A 17,870-nucleotide genomic window follows, 5' to 3' on the forward strand; every position below is an offset into this window, starting at 1 on the left:
CAATCGTTCTAAACGCGGTGACGTAAAACACGTATGTCGGGACTATAAACGGGGCAGTGGCCAATAGCTTTCATCTCTTTATTTATTCTGAGCATACGTGGCACTTTGTCCGTCGGATTTGTGTACACACGATCGGAATTTCCGACAACGGATTTTGTTGTCGGAAAATTTTATCTCCTGCTCTCCAACTTTGTGTGTCAGAAAATCTGATGGAAATGTCCGATGGAGCCCACACACGGTCGGAATTTCCGACAACACGCTCCGATCGGACATTTTCCATCGGAAAATCCGACCGTGTGTACGGGGCATTAGACATTTCCATCCAAACTTACATACATATTCTATATTTATATATTCTATACAGTGAGAATGCCCTGCAAGACCTATGGGAGAATTTTGGGTCCACACCTTCCTTTCAGTTTTTTGCCATGATGCTCCCTAGGTCTGGCCTCGGTCCTCCTTGCTGAGTTCTCCGTCCCTTCAGCTCCCGGGGGAGATGCCCTCTGCCAACCCCTGTTTTGGGTTCAGTCTTTGAAGCCTATTGTCTGACAAGTAAGTATGGGATGATCGGTTCAGGCTTCTTGCTTTTGTCTAATCATAACCGATACTCTAATATATACTTGATCTGTTTTTACAGACATCAGATATGCACAACAGCCCCTGATCAAGCAAGGAAAGCTTGCAAAACGTGTCGGGTTAGAGATCTATCATGCATATCTGTATTACTTGTGTTATTACATTATTATGGCTATGTTCAAAGGATTATATTGCTATGTTGCTGTTTTATGAATTTGTCACCCATGCTCATGTCTTACGTTGAATGATGTTGCTACCATTCAATAAATCTTTTTACTCTTATACTTGTTCACCTTTTTGATCATCATGAGCACCTCATTTAAAGTCCCAGGGGCAACTGTCGTTTCTCTGTTATGTTTAGGGATGGAGGTGGCTCATGTCAGGGGTCAGCTTTCAGATTCTCTTTCCAGACATACTAATGGCCTGCAGTGAGATGTAGCTGCACAAAGCTGGGATGTATATATATGCTGGTTATACTGCAGCTAGCAGAATCAACTGCTTGCCTGTAGTATTATTAGTATGAGAACACCAGCAATTGTCTTCAGGTAGCTTTAGGTGCACACTGTGCAGAGGACACAGTACACTAATTGTAAATACTGCAGCTGCCTGCCTGTGGTATTAATAGGATCAGAACACCAGCAATTGTCTTCAGGTAGCTTTAGGTGCACACTGTGCAGAGGACACAGTACACTAACTGTAAATACTGCAGCTGCCTGCCTGTGGTATTAATAGGATCAGAACAACAACAATTGTCTTCAGGTAGCTTTAGGTGCACACTGTTCAGGGGACACAGTACACTAACTGTAAATACTGCAGCTGCCTGCCTGTGGTAATAGGATCAGAACAACAACAATTGTCTTCAGGTAGCTTTAGGTGCACACTGTGCAGAGGACACAGTACACTAACTGTAAATACTGCAGTTGGCTGCCTGTGGTGTTAATAGGATCAGAAGAACACCAGCAATTGTCTTCAGGTAGCTTTAGGTGCACACTATGCAGAATACACAGTACACTAACTGTAAATACTGCAGATGCCTGCCTGTGGTATTAATAGGATCGGAACACCAGCAATTGTCTTCAGGTATCTTTAGGTGCACACTGTGCAGAGGACACAGTACACTAACTGTAAATACTGCAGCTGCCTGCCTGTGGTATTTATAGGATCAGAAGAACACCAGCAATTGTCTTCATGTAGCTTTAGGTGCACACTGTGCAGAGGACACAGTACACTAACCGTAAATACTGCAGCTGCATGCCTGTGGTATTAATAGGATCAGAACACCAGCAATTGTCTTCAGGTAGCTTTAGGTGCAGACTGTGCAGAGGACACAGTACAGTAACTGTAAATACTGCAGCTGCCTGTCTGTGATATTAATAGGATCAGAAAAACACCAGCAAGTCACACACATAATTTGGACTTGATGGACTTGTGTCTTTTTTCAACCTCACCTACTATGTAACTATGTAACTATGTAACCATGTAATTTTCTTCAGGTAGCTTTAGGTGCACACTGTGCAAAGGACACAGTACACTAACTGTAAATCCTGTAAAAACACCTGCCTGCCTGTAAGTATATTAGGAACGGATCTAGCTAAACTGAATACAGTGTATATATATATATATATATATATATATATATATATATATATATATATATATATATATATATATATATATATATATATATATATATATATATATATATATATATATATATCACCTAGGATGCATATATATATATATATATATATATATAATACACTGTAAGTGCAGCTAACTGACTCGCCTGCCTATCTAATTTAAATCAAATGACACTGTCTCTCTGTCTATCTCTCTCTGCCGCCGCAACACACTACACAAGGGCGCCACGCAGGCGGCTTATATAGTGTGGGGCGTGTACTAAACCCCCTGAGCAATAATTGGCTAAAGCCACCGTGGCTTTGGCCAATTATGGCTCTCTGTATGGGCGGTGCTGTGATTGGCCAAGCATGCATGTCATAGTGCATGCTTGGCCAATCATCAGCCAGCAATGCACTGTGATGCCGCAGTAAATTATGGACCATGACGCAGCACTCGAATTTGGCACGAACGGCCCATAACCCTCACAATTCGACGAACATTCGAACAGGCGATGTTCGAGTCGAACATGGGTTTGACTCGAACTCGAAGCCCATCCCTAGCCGCGAGTAGTTTTAAATTACTTTTTTCCTTTAGAAATGTCATTTTGTGCAGGGACTGTTCTAAACATGGGAAATGTAAAGAAATATTTCACTTTTATTGTTTCATTTTAAGCATTATTAAAATCACTGCTCCTGAAAAAATGGGCGTTTTTAAAACTTTTTTTGCATTTATACTTGTCTCCTGGGGCAGGACCCAGGTCCCCAAACACTTTTTATGACAATACCATGCATATAAGCCTTTAAAATTAGCACTTTTGATTTCTCCATTGACTTTTAAAGGGTGTTCCGTGGCTTTCGAATTTGCTGCATACACCCCAAATTGTTCGCTATTCGGTGAACAGGCGAACACCCGATGTTCGAGTCGAACTTACGCTCGACTCGAACATTGGGCTCATTCCTAGTCTCATCCCCTGTGACGATGGTTCGCAGAAAGGATGGATCCTGGTCACACATGGTAATGAGTTTTCTATCCGTTTTGCTTTCTGTTCATCTGTCAGCTTGTGCAGCACAAACTGGGAACAGATCTTCCGCTTACCCAAATCTTTATGGACAATGGTGCGCGACGTGTCCTTGCTATTGCCCAATTCTTCCAGCATCAATCATAGAGTAAGTCGCTAATCTCATGCCATCATTTGTCACACTTGCTCGATCATGTCTGAGGTTCTGCATGTTGACGGCCGACCCGAACCTGGTTTATCCTCAGCTATTTCCTTCACATCGCAAAAGCATTTAAACCAATTGTAAGCACATTTTCTGCTCACAGCTTTCATCCCGTACACTTGCACCAACATTTCATGTGTCTTCGTTGCAGTTTTCCCCAATTTTGTAGCATCTTCACTCATTGCTCCATCACACTTGTAGTAACCCTACCTCTTACACTGACTACGTTCGACTGCCCATAGCGGGTTTACCCTAATGGTTCCTAATGGCCACATGTGCTCCACACTTCCATGCACGCTCACCTGGCCCATGTAGCCGTTGGGATATCGGACCATTCACCAAACTTTTTAGATACACCTCGTAGTTATTTAAGTTTGCTGCAAATTAGTTTCCTGCCAACAAGTAGCTAAATCTATAAGTAGCAAGAGGTGAAAAACACCTACACAAGAGCAGTGGATAAAGAAAAGCACTCTGGAATGCTCTTGTTACCTGTTTAAGTATCCACTAGGAGAAGTAGGTCGCTTCAATAACTGGTGTAGACTGAACATTACACTCTGTTTACCTCAGTAAAGAAGTTTGGGGCATTTGACAGGTGTCAAAAACTCTTACCAGGTATCTAATTCAAAGCTTGGAGCTGTACTTGAGATGAGTGAAGGTAAACTTGTTTTCCTTTTAAACATCAGTTCATTCAAAGGCTCTTTCAGAAAATTAAAAGTAAATATTCTTCACCAGATGATAGGATGTTTGAAGAGAACGCAAGTTCATTTCACAACATTTTAGAGATCTAAGGTCTCATTCAATCATCCCTCTAAGATAAGGTGGAAATTAACCCAAGTACCAATAAAAATATTTACACCAGCTGCCATATTTAAATTTACCACTATGAATGAAAATATGAAGGTAAAGAATCCCTCATATAGTATAGCACTATCATTAATGTAATTGTTCTCTCCCCACGTCATCAAATTTAAGACAATACACTTATTACTGTGTGACCTCTTGGCAGTAGTGTGATGAAATGTGTTGAGAGTGGAGACAGACAGTGTAGGCTGATCTATGCAGGATAGTGTGTGGAACTAGGTGAACTCATTCACAATCCTTCCTCTTTCTCTTCTAAAACAATATTACACTATATGAATTTTTTTTTCTGTGGTGGCATCTATCCATCCATCTATCATCCTGGGAACCTGGAGTGGTTTTGCATGCTGGCAGTGGAGGATTGCTCTTTAAGTATAACACAAGCTGATCTTGCAAATCTTGAGTAAAGACAGACATGTTGCTTTGGTGAGTGTTAAGCGGCGTACACACGGTTAGACTTTTCGTCTACAAAAGTTTGACGGACGCCGACGGACCAAATACGGCGGACAATCCGATCGTGTGTTGGCGTCCCCGGACTTTCAGCGGACTTTTCCAGCCGCAAATCTGACAGACTTTAGATTTGGAACTTGCTTCAAATCTTTACATCGTAACTCCGCCGGACCTAGAAATCCGTTCGTCTGTATGCTAGCTTGGCGGACAAAAAAACGACGCATGCTCAGAAGCAAATACTAAACGAAAGCACTTGGTCTAGTAAAAGTAGTGTTCATATTGTAGGTAGCACATTCCTCATGCTGCAAATTCTGTGATCGTTGAATGCAGCGCATTAATGTCTTCTTTAATAATGCTTTAAGAACGAAGATGTTTTGCTGTTCCTATTCACACACAGTTCTCCCAAACGGATTTCAGAATTATTTCTCTTGATCTCATGAACGATATAGTATTTTTTTAAAAGCCATATCTCCATACTAATGTTTACACTTTTTTTTTTCTTTTTTTTGGTTAAGTTACCACAAAGAACCATTTTTTTAAATTTTTTTCTTTGTATATAAAGTTAACACAAAGAACCTTTTTTGGTTATCTTTTTTTGTAAAAGTTACCACTAGAACATTATATTTTTTTTGTGTTTTTGTAACCTCAAGGAGGTTGTTGTCCCTTGTTAATTTGACATTGTCTCTAAATCAATGATATTAATTAAAACACATAAAGTCTTTTCATAAACTAAAATATCCATTTATTTATGGTAAAAACAAAATAAAGAGGAAGTCAACACTGGCAAAAGTCTGTGGACAAGAAAATTGGGATCTTGAGGAGTCCATATAAGAGGGAGCACAATCTGGTCCAGGAATCCCAGAGATCAACAGCAGCAGCAGATGACATAGATGTCCCCAGACTGTGGTACTACAACAGCCTGCGTCTTCTGTCAGACCAGACTGAACCCAGGTCATCACTTTCTTCTCTTCCCTGCAACCTTCCCTCCACGCTGCCCTGCACCCTTCCCTGTACCCTTCCCTGCAGCCTTCCTTGGAGGCTGTGGCTCTGGTGGTTGAGTTGTGGCAGGAGGAGAAGGAGGAGGAGGAGGAGGAGGAGGGGGGCTGCCTCATTTATTTGTGTGTTGGCAGTTAGCTGGCCCTTCAACCCCTTGTGTATAGTTTCAGCAAACAGTTTTTCACAAAGGAGGCGTTGGCCCCACTCCATTTGAAGCAGCCTGCTGGCCAAATAACACCCATAGGCCTCTTCAGCTTCAGGGGGCTCTTCAAAAAATTTGTGGCCTCTCTCATGAGGTGCAGGGATGCCTCCTGTGTCACCGTCCCCTTCCTGGCCCTTTTTGTAGGAAGGCGGAGGGAAGCCACTTGGGATTGGGTCAGGCTCCTACTGGGCCCAGCTACCTCCTGCCTGACACTAGGTCCGGCCACCTCCTGCCGGACACTGGGTCCGGCCTCTTCCTAGATGACACAGGGTCCTGCCTCCTCCTGGATGACACAGGATCCAGCCTCCTCCTGGATGACACAGGGTCTGGCCTCCTCCTGCCTGCCACTTTCCCCACTTTCCTCCTAGCTGACCTCATCCTGTGTATAAAAAAGGGACATAGTTTTAGTTGTTTGTTTTTGGTTCATCAATGACACACAATTTTCTTCTCATGACTTGCAAATTCAATGTTAATACATCTATTACTAAAGAGTATAGAAATCTGACACCATCATTTTTTAAAGCAGGTGACAAACATATTTGGCCACTACTGTCAATTGATATGTATACATCATTTTTAGGATAAAATTCATTTAATCAATTATAACATCTAGTTAACATCATTAATATTATGACACTAAATATTTTTTAAATTAATTTACCTGACTCCAGATGGTCACATCCGGTTCTTCCAGGATGGAAGACCCAGCTTGGTCCTCATCAGCCTCTAATGCCCCGCATTAGACATCAGCCTCTGCGGGGGTGGAGGTAAGGGTGCACGGAAGGGTGGAGGGAAGGGTGGAGAGAAGGGTTGAAAGTGATGCCCTGGCTTCAGTTTGGTCATCAAGAAAACGTAGTTTATTGTAGTACCACAGCCTGGGTACATATACATCATCTGCTGATGATCCTGATCTCAGGGAATTCTGGATCTTGTTATGCTCCCTCTTATACATATTCCTCAAGATCCCAATTTTCGATAACAACATCTCCATCGTTGCTTCTGAGATGTACGTCTGGACAAATGTCAGAAGTCTATCCAGCGCTGACTTCCTTACATGCTTTAGATAATATTGAGGGTGTTTGACCTCCCACAGATTCCTCATCTCCCTGTACTGATCAATAAAAGCCGACAGAAATTCTGGCTCCTTAAATTTTGCATTCATAATTTCTGTAAAAGATAAAGACACAAGACAAAAAACACTTATGTTTCAGCTAAACCCTCATCATCTTATCCCAACATAGGCCTCATCAATCTGTCAAGCCATATAGGCTGCTTGCTACAAAAGTTTTTACCAAATTTAAAAATTTTAAATTACCTTCGTTTATAGCGTCCCGGTCCACTATCATCTACGCACAGAACGTACGTACGACACAATACGTAATAACGTTTTATACACTGCGCATGCGTGAAACTCCGCCTGCTTTGCCCGTCCCTGATGTTCTTTCTTTACGCATATTTTCAGCCCCCTTGTCTCTGCGCACAGAACGTACGTACGACACATGCGTACTAACAATTTTTAGGCACTGCGCATGTGTGAAACTCTGCCTGTATCGCCCCCCCCTGATGTTCTATTTTAACTCATATTCTCCGCCCCTTGTCTCTACGCACAGAACGTACGTACGACACATGCATAATACCTCTCTTTATACACTGCGCATGTGTAAAACTCCGCCTGCGTCGCCCGCCCCTGATGTTCTTTTTAACAAATATTCTCCGCCCCTTCTTCCTACGGTGCATAGTGGGAGGAACAATGGCAGACAATTTGTACACCTCTTCACTACAATGTTTTAAGATTACTATTCATGTACTAAAATATCTGTGTGCTAAGTATATATTTTGTTTCATTCACATAGGGGAGAAAAGACTCAGACAAGATGAACCCAGTCCCCCCCAACCGCAACACCATAATTGGAAAATCAGCTCAAGCCCCACAGAGGATGTGGAGGAAGGAGAGGTGGGTGACATGGGCACCCCACCAGGTGAGTGTCTGACACATCAGCTTACGTTAATCTATGTATGGCTGCATATTTTGGTAATAACATTTTCTCCTCTATTTTAGGTGATCTGGTTGTGCTTGAATCAAGCAACAGCGCCCCCCCCCGAGGATGTTTATGAAGTATGCGACATGGGCACCCCACCAGGTCAGTGTCTGAGACACCAGCTTATGGTAAGGTAATCTATGTATGGCTGCATATTTCTAAACACATCTTTTTTTCACTCAATTTTAGGTCTGGGTGAACATTTTAGCACAGACAGTGCACAACGCCTAATTGGTCAGATAATGGCCTGGAATGGGGAGATTGATTTAATGCGGAATCGGCTGGATCGTATGCAGCAGGAAATGAAGAACATGATCAATGTTTTGGGGAGAATCTAAATGCCCTTTTTCAACCAAAAAAACATTGATCATGTTCTTCATTTCCTTGTTTGCTGACCCCATTCTGTGCCTTCTCTTTTATATTCTTAAAATTATATGCCTGTTTCCAAAAATTATAATAAAAAAAGGACGCCTGTTGTTTTTATTACCAAAAAAAAATAGAGGCCTGTTTTTACAAAATAAAAAACCTTAAAAAAATAGAGGCCTGTTTTTACAAAATAAAACACCTTAAAAAATAGAGGCCTGTTTTTACAAAAAAAAAAAAAAAAATAGAGGCCTGTTTTTACAAAATAAAAAACCTTAAAAAATAGAGGCCTGTTTTTACAAAATAAAAAACCTTAAAAAAAATAGAGGCCTGTTTTTGCAAAATAAAAAACAAAAAAAAAAAATAGATGCCTGTTTTTACAAAATAAAAAAAAAACAAAAAAAATAGAGGCCTGTTTTTACAAAATAAAATAAGAAATAGAGGCCTGTTTTTACCAAATAAAAAAACAAAAAAATAGAGGCCTGTTTAAAAAAAAAACAAAAATAAAAATTAAATATTGAGGTCTGTTTGTTAAAACAAAAAAAAATGTAAAAAAAAAAAAAACATAATTATATTGTTGAAAATTTTTAAATATATATATATTTTTGACTATCAACATTTTTTACAAACGCAGTGAATGTACACCGAATAATAAAAAATCTGTTTAGTAATGAACAAAATGTGTGGCTTCTTCTTTCAATGCTCAATATCAGTTTGTTTAAAGTTAATAGTTGTTTACAGTGACAATGGTGCTTATTTACTAAAGGAAAATACACTTGGCACTACAAGTGCTCTATGATAACCTAGGAGAAAGCCAAAAAGAAAGGCAAGCAATAAATATAATTCAAGATTTGATCAAGATTTTTTATTTTAATAAATTAAATATTCTGGGGCATTGCAAAGGCCCCCCTACCCATAAAATAATCGACATATTGATCACGAACTTGACGGGCACTTTGGGGGGCCAAGCCAGTACGGACAGTATCCTGACCTGTCAGATTGTCACTAATAATAAGTCTGGCCTCAGGCCCAACTGGTAAAATATAATTTGGGGAATGTTTGTTCAAAAAGTTGTGCAGGATGCAGCACGCTAAAATTATGTAATTAAGTTTGTATTTCACAAGGTTTATCGATGTCTGAAACAGGCGGAACCGGCTGGCCAGAATCCCAAAAGCATTCTCAACAACTGTTCTCACTCTGGCCAGCCGGAAATTAAAAACCCTCCTCTCCGGGGTGAGGGTCCTTTGGGGGAATGGCCTCAGGAGGTGCTTGCTCAGAGCGAAGGCTTCATCTGCTATGAAGACAAAGGGGAGTCCTTCCACGTTATCCGCATCAGGTGGCAATCCCAGGCCACCACTCTGGAGACACTGGTAGAACTCCGTCTGGGCAAATACTCCTCCATCCGACATTTGGCCATTCTTCCCCACATCCACATACAGAAAGTCATATTGTGCCGACACCACCGCCATTAAGACAATACTATGGAACCCCTTATAATTAAAATAATATGACCCCCGATTTGGGTGGTGGCACGATGTGGATGTGTTTCCCATCTATAGCCCCTCCACAGTTGGGAAAGTCCCAACGGGTGGCAAAATGGGATGCCACAGTCTGCCATTCCTGTGGCATTGAAGGAAACTGGGGAATCAAATAAGAAACCAAAAGTCAGTAATTTTGAAAAGAACATTGCAAGAACATTACACTTAAAACATTATTGCCCAGCATCAGTATAACATTAAATAATTGAAATCTTATTTAATAAATAATATGGAAAGGCACACTTATCAGATTGCTCACCCCCTCTGATGGCACATTGTTACATTTTAGGGGGTGGTGAAATTAGAAATCAAGTTTAAGGACACGCAGGGTTTGATTTACTAAAGGCTACAAGACTGTGCAGTTTGAAAAGTGCAGTTGTCGCACTCTGCAAGTGCAGTTGCTCCACAGCTTAGTAAATGAGGTAAGGTAAAGGCTTCATGTTGCAAGGAGTACCCAATCACATGCAAGGGCAATTAATCCAAAAACTTTGTGGCTTGCACATGATTGGATGATGGAAATCAGCAGAGCTTCTGCTCATTTACTAAAGCCCTGGAGCAAATGCACTTGCAGAGTGCAAATGCATTTTGCAAAGTGCAACATATATTTGCTTTTTTAAAATCAACACCACAGAACATTATACCAAGTTATTAGGGGGGGAGGGGATTTGAAATTGAGTTAATGACACACACACTATTTGGATGGAGTTTAGGGGGGAGGGGATTGGAAATCGCATTAATGACACACACTATTTGCATGGAGTTTGGGGGGGAGGGGATTGGAAATCGAGTTAATGACACACACACTATTTGGATGGAGTTTAGGGGGGGATTGGAAATCGAGTTAATGACACACACACTATTTGGATGGAGTTTAGAGGGGGAGAGGGGATTGGAAATTGAGTTAATGACACATACTATTTGGATGGAGTTTAGGGGGGGGTTGGAAATCGAGTTAATGACACACACACACTATTTGGATGAAGTTTAGGGGGGAGGGGATTGGAAATCGAGTTAATGACACACACACTATTTGGATGGAGTTTAGGGGGGGGGGATTGGAAATCGAGTTAACGACACATACACTATTTGGATGGAGTTTAGGGGGGAGGGGATTGGAAATCGAGTTAATGACACACACACTATTTGGATGAAGTTTATGGGGGAGGGGATTGGAAATCGAGTTAATGACACACACACTATTTGGATGGAGTTTGGGGGAAGAAAACTACAATGCAGCTGACAAAATACATTCAAAGTGAGTAGACTAGGTGGATATGTGCCCAGCATTGCATGCTCGGGAGGTTAGTGAAGGCAAATATGCATGTAGGACAAAAAAGAACATGAAAAAATTACAGCATGCAGGAGGACAAAAAGGGGACATTCACACTATATTGCAATGATGGTAAGTAGTGTTTGAGTAAAGAAATACATTACATTATCAAACATTAAATAAAATAACATGTGATGCTAATAAAGGATAACAATTCTTACCTTAATATAGTCCTTCTGCAGGACCTGAATGATGGCAAAACAGGTCTCTGGGATAAGGATCCCCAGAGCCTGGGGGGAGATGCCTGTCAAGAACTTAAGGTCCTGCAGGATTCTCCCTGTCGCCAAGTAGCGCAACGTGGCGACCAGCCTCTGCTCCGGAGTGATGGCTTGCCTCATGCAGGTATCCTGCCTGCTCATGTAAGGGGTCAGCAAAGCCAACAAACAGTCAAAAACGGGGTCCATCATCCGGAGAAAGTTCCTGAAATCCTCAGGATTATTCTCACGGATCTCACGGAGCAATGGCATGTGACAGAATTGGTCACGCTGGAGCAACCAATTCTTCGTCCATGAACTCCTCCTCGCCCTGTTCATGGACTGGTCTTGGGCTGAAGAATGAACTACAGCACCAAGCACATACAATGCACAAGCTCTATGACAAGTACGTACATGTAACATGGCTTCAAAACAGTCGGCTGGTCAGAACGCACTTAACAGAACACACTGAAGAACAGCAAGGCCTGTGAAGAGCGACCTGAAAATCAGCAACGAGCGGACAATAAAACAAAGATTGCTCAATGCCAACTGACCAAATGCACTGAAAAGTAGATACAAACCTCACAAGCACAGACTGAACAACAGTTAAAACAAGCTGAAAAATTAAGAGTCTCACAAGCGCGAATCGTCTCACACCAAACTTCTACTAACGCGAGATAAACACGAGATTAGCAGAAGGAGCCCAAAGGGTGTCGTACAGGTTATTCAACTTCCGTTTTATAGTCTCGTCGGACTTGGTGTATGTCACCGCGTACTAGGCTGTCGGACTTTTGTGTGATCGTATGTAGGCAAGTCCGTTCGTTAGAAAGTCCACCGCAAGTCCGCCAAAAGTCCGTCGAAAGTCTGTCAGACGGGCTGTCGGACTTTTGTAGCCGAAAAGTCCGACCGTGTGTACGCGGCATTACTCTTATTGTATGGTGGGAGCGCTAAGGAGGATGATAGATTCTTATGAAGATTCACTGGGTGAATAGTTTTGTCTTTTTGTCTTTAACAAGCTGTTTAAGTGGAAGAATTGTATTTTATAATTGATTTGAACTAGAGTTGTCTCAATACCACTTTTTAAGACTGAGTACAAGTACCAATACTTTTTTAAAGTACTCGCCGATACCGATTACGTATACTTTTTTTAATGTGACAGTTTGACTGATGGTCGCTGATAGGTGGCACTGACTGATAGCTGGCACTGATAGATGGCACCGACTGATGGGGACTGATAGATGGCACTGACTGATGGGCACTGATAGATGGCACTGATAGGTTGCACTTATGGTCACTGATAGATGGCACTGATAGATGGCACTGATAGATGGCACTGATAGGCGGCACTTATGGGCACTGATAACTGGCACTGACAGATGGCTGGAACTAATGGCTAGCACTGATAGGCAGCACTTATGGGCATTGATAGGTGGCACTGACAGGTGGCTGGCACTGATGACTGGCATTAATATATGGCACTGATAGGCAGCACTTATGGGCACTGATAGGTGGCACTGACAGGTGGCTGTCACTGATGGCTGGCACTGATAGGTGGCACTGATAGGTGGCACTGACAGGTGGCTGGCACTGATAGATGGCACTGATAGGCGGCACTTATGGGCACTGACAGCTGGCTGGCACTGATGGCTGGCACTCATAGGTGGCACTTATGGGCAGGCATTGAAATGCAGCAATAAGCTGATGGTGTGAGTGTGTGTGAGTGAGTGCTCCGCCCCCCCCCGTGTTCCCGGGCCGAAGCTGCAATCAGAGGAACACAGCAGAGCACAGATTATTGCTGGAATGCTGAATTGTTAGCTGCTGGAGAAGCTTTACTCCCTTTCCCCGTGTTCACAGCTGATACTGCAGCCGGATGAGAACAGCTGATCGCTGAACCGCTGAGCGCCGAGTAGCTGACACACTGCACTCTCTCTCCTCTCCCACACACCCGGCCGTGTACGAGAGAGTGCCCCGCTCCCCCCCCTCGAGCTCCTGGGCAGATACTACAAACAGCTGTACATAGCAAAGCACAGCTGAACGCCAAACCATCGAACCACTGACAGCTGGAGAGATTCCACTCTCTCTCTCCTGTTCCCTCGTGCTTTGGATGAGCGAGTGTTTCACCTCCCTCCCTCCTGTGTTCCTGGGTTGTATCCCACAGCAGAGCCAAGTTGAACACCGAATCTCCAAAGGCTGATCCACTGACAGTTGGATACACTCTATTCCCCTTCCTCTTCTGAGTGCCCGGCTGTGTAGGAGTAAGTGCCCGCCCCCCCCCCCCCCGGGGTGACACTATAATAAGCTGTGTATAGTAAACTTGGCTGAACACTGAACTGTTGAACCATTGACAGCTGGAAACTCCCCACCCTTTTTTCTGTACCCCCCAAATTGTGGATGAGTGAGTGCCTCACTTCCCCTCGTGTTCCCTGGCTGAATTGATAACTAACTAATGTACAGCAAAGCAGAGCTGAAAGCTGAATCGCTGAATCGTTAGTAACAGGAGATACTACACACCCTTTGCAGTGCTTATAGGTCAACTTTAAAATTTGATGAGAACAGCGGAGTCCAGAGTCGCATCGTAGACAGCTGAGGAGATGACCACACGCAGACAAATCGCTATGCTACCGGCTGGACAAGGTAGAAGTTCAGTAGATGGTATAAGAGCCTACATGTCCCCTCGTGCCGCTGATGGAGGGGGACGACAAGCAGGGGGACAGGACATAAGGAAACCCAGCGGTCCTACAGAGGGGTCAGCACGCGGGACTCCACGGAAAAAGAAAACGGACACCCCAACAACAGGAGGCGGCACCACACTGCACGGTAAGGGATCTCCGTCTGCAGGAAGGGGGAGGAAAGTTGCGGAAGAAATTAGCCCGGGTGGTGGAGGGAGCCCCATGAGTATAAGAGAGGAATTAGGGGCTGGGGGACAAGAGTGTATAAACCCCGGAACAAGAATCTCATCAGCCACTATAAAGAAAGGGGATTTAATTGTACAGGATGAGGAGGCATCTGAAGGTACAGAGGTAAATGAAGGGACAGTAGAGGCCCTACAGGCTACGGAGATGATATTCAGGACAAGAGGAGGAGAACTGACCCCTAGCAATGGCATAGTTGAGATACAGAGCTCTCAAACAAGGCTAGATACAGACCCTGGACAATCTCTTCATGACTATGACGATTATGACCATATTTCACTCCCCAAACAGCAGAACCCCCAAGATGGAGGAAATGGGAGCCAGAGGGGGAACGAGCAGGGTGGAAACCGGGAAAAAGATATGTGGGACCTATTGAGAGCCCTACCTACAAAAAATGATATGCAACAATTAATTAGTGTGGTGGAACAGTCATGCTTACAAGCAGTTGAAAGTCTGAAGGAGGATCTCTGGGGTTTGGGGCATAGAGTGGAGAAAATAGAAAGCGATCAAGAGGCCATAATGCACAACGTAGCAGACATTCAGGAAGTACTCAAGAAGCATGAAGATGTATTAAATGGGTACAGGGACCAACTGGACGATTATGAGAACCGGGACAGAAGACAGAATATCCGTATAAAAGGAATACCCGAATCAATCCCAAAGGCGGAATTAATCCCCACTACAATTAAGATATTCAGACAGATCTTAGGGGACCAGGCCCCAGAAAACATAGAAATAGATCAGGCGCATCGGGTGTCATACCCGAGTAATAAACCTGAGACAACAAGGGACGTTATCTGTAAAGTGCATAAATATAGAATAAAAGAAAATATAATGAGAATGGCACGCACCAAACCCACAATTCTGCTTGAGGGACTGAACATAGCATTATACCCCGACATATCACGGCGGACCCTGTACCAGCGTCGAGCAGTGCGACCCCTGTTAGAAGCGCTGCGTGCGGTAGATACTAAATATCGTTGGGGATACCCATTTAGCTTGACAGCTTCTAGAAATGGGAAGACAGCAACACTACGAACTAAAGATGATCTAGAATCTTTTGTGCAAAAGTTGGATCTCCCTATGGTGGACTTTGTAGATTGGAGAATAAATCTCATAGGACCCCCACTACAACGGCCAGAGCAGTGGCAAGAAGTTAGGGCAAAGACTAATAGGGACTTGGCCCGAAGAGGACCTAGATAGTGGAAGAAAGGACTGAGTAGCAAGGGATCTTGTCTCTGCCCCCCTTTTTTTTTTTTTTTTTTGGGAGATGAAGTTGTGCTGTTTATTCCCCCTTTTGGGGTTTTTTTTTTTTTTTTTTGTGTTTTCCTCCAATGGGGAGAGAATTATAAATAAGGCCTGGGGGGAGGGGGGGAGGGTTGGAGGATGAAGGAGTGTGGTGGTGTATGGAGACTATTTTTTGGTCGGTAGGTCAACCCCGAGTAAGGGGCTTAAGGAACCTGCTAAGAGCAGGGAAGGGAGGGGACCTGTGCTTGTGGGACGCACATCTACACAGGCCTCCACCTGGGTTAGTAAAGGTACTCCAGGGGGGAGTATCATGGTGTAGGGACGGGGTATGTATGGTTTTCTACATGGAACAAGTAAAAAATGTAATTTTTAATTTTAATAGGGGTTGTTCTAGGGATATGTGGGTAGGTAGGGTCAGCGATGATGGAACAAACAAGAATAAGGTCAGGGAGAAAATAATGAGGGGCAGATACCGGGAGCCTATAAGGGAAACTTAAAGAATGGCAACAACTTTGAAAATCATCTCATATAACGTAAGGGGGGCTAAGCTCACCGAACAAGAGAAAGCGCCTGTGGATCGAGCTGCAACATTATGGAGCGGACATTGTCTTTTTACAAGAGACTCACTTTAAGGGTGATTCTATCCCTAGCTTACCCCAGAGTATTATGAACCAATGGTACCATGCAGTGTCCCCAGTCGCAAGGGCCAGAGGAGTCACAATGTCTTTTAAGAAGTCATGTCCATGGAAAATGGAGACAGTTCAGAGTGACCCTGAGGGACGCTTCTTATTTGTGAAGGGTACACTGCATGGTACACGATATACATTTGCGACGATTTACGCACCAAATGAAGGGTCAGTTAACTTTTTTGTTAAAATATTTAAGAAATTGGAACAATTTAGAGAGGGCTGTCTGATGATGGGCGGAGACTTTAACCTGGTGCTGGATCCCAATATGGATACATCAACAGGAAGAACTGCCTTGTCATTTAGAGCCCTAAAATGAATTAAACAACTTATACGCTCTCAACATCTGGTGGACTGTTGGCGGGTATTACATGCAGGAATCAAAGACTTTAGCTATTATTCAAAAACACACGACATGTACTCACATCTGGACCTTCTCCTGATGGACCAGTTCCACCTGGAGAATGTCATTTCATGCACAATTGGCCCCATCACAACATCAGATCATGCCCCAATAGCATTAACGTTCCAACTAATTCAGATGGGGGGTCTGGAGCGAACGTGGCGTTTGAACGAGTCGCTATTGGATAGGGAAGAAATAGTAGAGAAATTAGGAGTTAAAATAAAAGAGTATTTTGAAATAAACAAGACAGGGGAAGTGTCTGACCAAATGGTGTGGGAGGCCCATAAAACTGTCATAAGAGGGGATTTAATAGCATATGGCTCGTATATAAAAAAAGAAGGGAAAAAAGAGATAAAAGATCTATTAGATAAAATCAGTGAACTGGAGGGGAAGCACAAGAGGAAGCTTGACCCTACAGATAATAGGCGCCTAGAGGCCTTAAGAACGGAGCTTTCACAGTGCCTAGAACAAAAAGTTAGAAATAAAATTAGGTTCTTAGCAAATAGGGCATATGAACAGGGTAATAAGTGTGGGCGGCTACTAGCTAAACAGCTTAAAAAGCAACAGGAATCCAGACACGTTCATAGCTTACTGGTTAGAGGTAAGAAGGTAGTTGGAACGAAAGCCATAGCTGCAGAATTTAGTAAATTTTATGAGGCATTATACAATATTTCCGAAGTAGATAATGAAAGCCCTGAGAGAAAAGAGATACAGGATTATATCAATGAAGCATCAATGCCTAGGCTGCCTAAAACAACTATAGAAGAGTTAGAGCGCCCAATCACGGTAGAGGAGCTGGAAAGGGTAATAGCAACATTGCCATTAGGGAAAAGCCCAGGCCCAGACGGGTTGACTAATATATATTATGAAAAATTCCTTCCAGTATTAAGAGAACCACTGTGTATATACTTCAATTCAATTAATGCATCTAACCCACTACCACCAGAAGCCCTTCTGGCGTATATAACAGTATTGCCAAAAGGAGGGAAAGATCCCCAGATTTGCGCAAACTACAGGCCTATTTCCCTTCTTAATTCGGATACTAAATTGTTAGCAAAGATCTTGGCTCTGAGGCTCCAGGGACACATAGGGGGGATGATACATCTGGACCAGACTGGGTTCATGGAAGGGCGTGAGGCGAGAGATAACACTATTCGGGCGCTTAATGTCCTCCACTGGATGCAGTCTGGTCCAGATAGGGCCCCAAGGATCATTCTGTCAATGGATGCCGAAAA

The sequence above is a fragment of the Aquarana catesbeiana genome, linkage group LG09 (assembly GCF_042186555.1).
Source record: "Aquarana catesbeiana isolate 2022-GZ linkage group LG09, ASM4218655v1, whole genome shotgun sequence".
Classification (NCBI taxonomy): domain Eukaryota; kingdom Metazoa; phylum Chordata; class Amphibia; order Anura; family Ranidae; genus Aquarana; species Aquarana catesbeiana.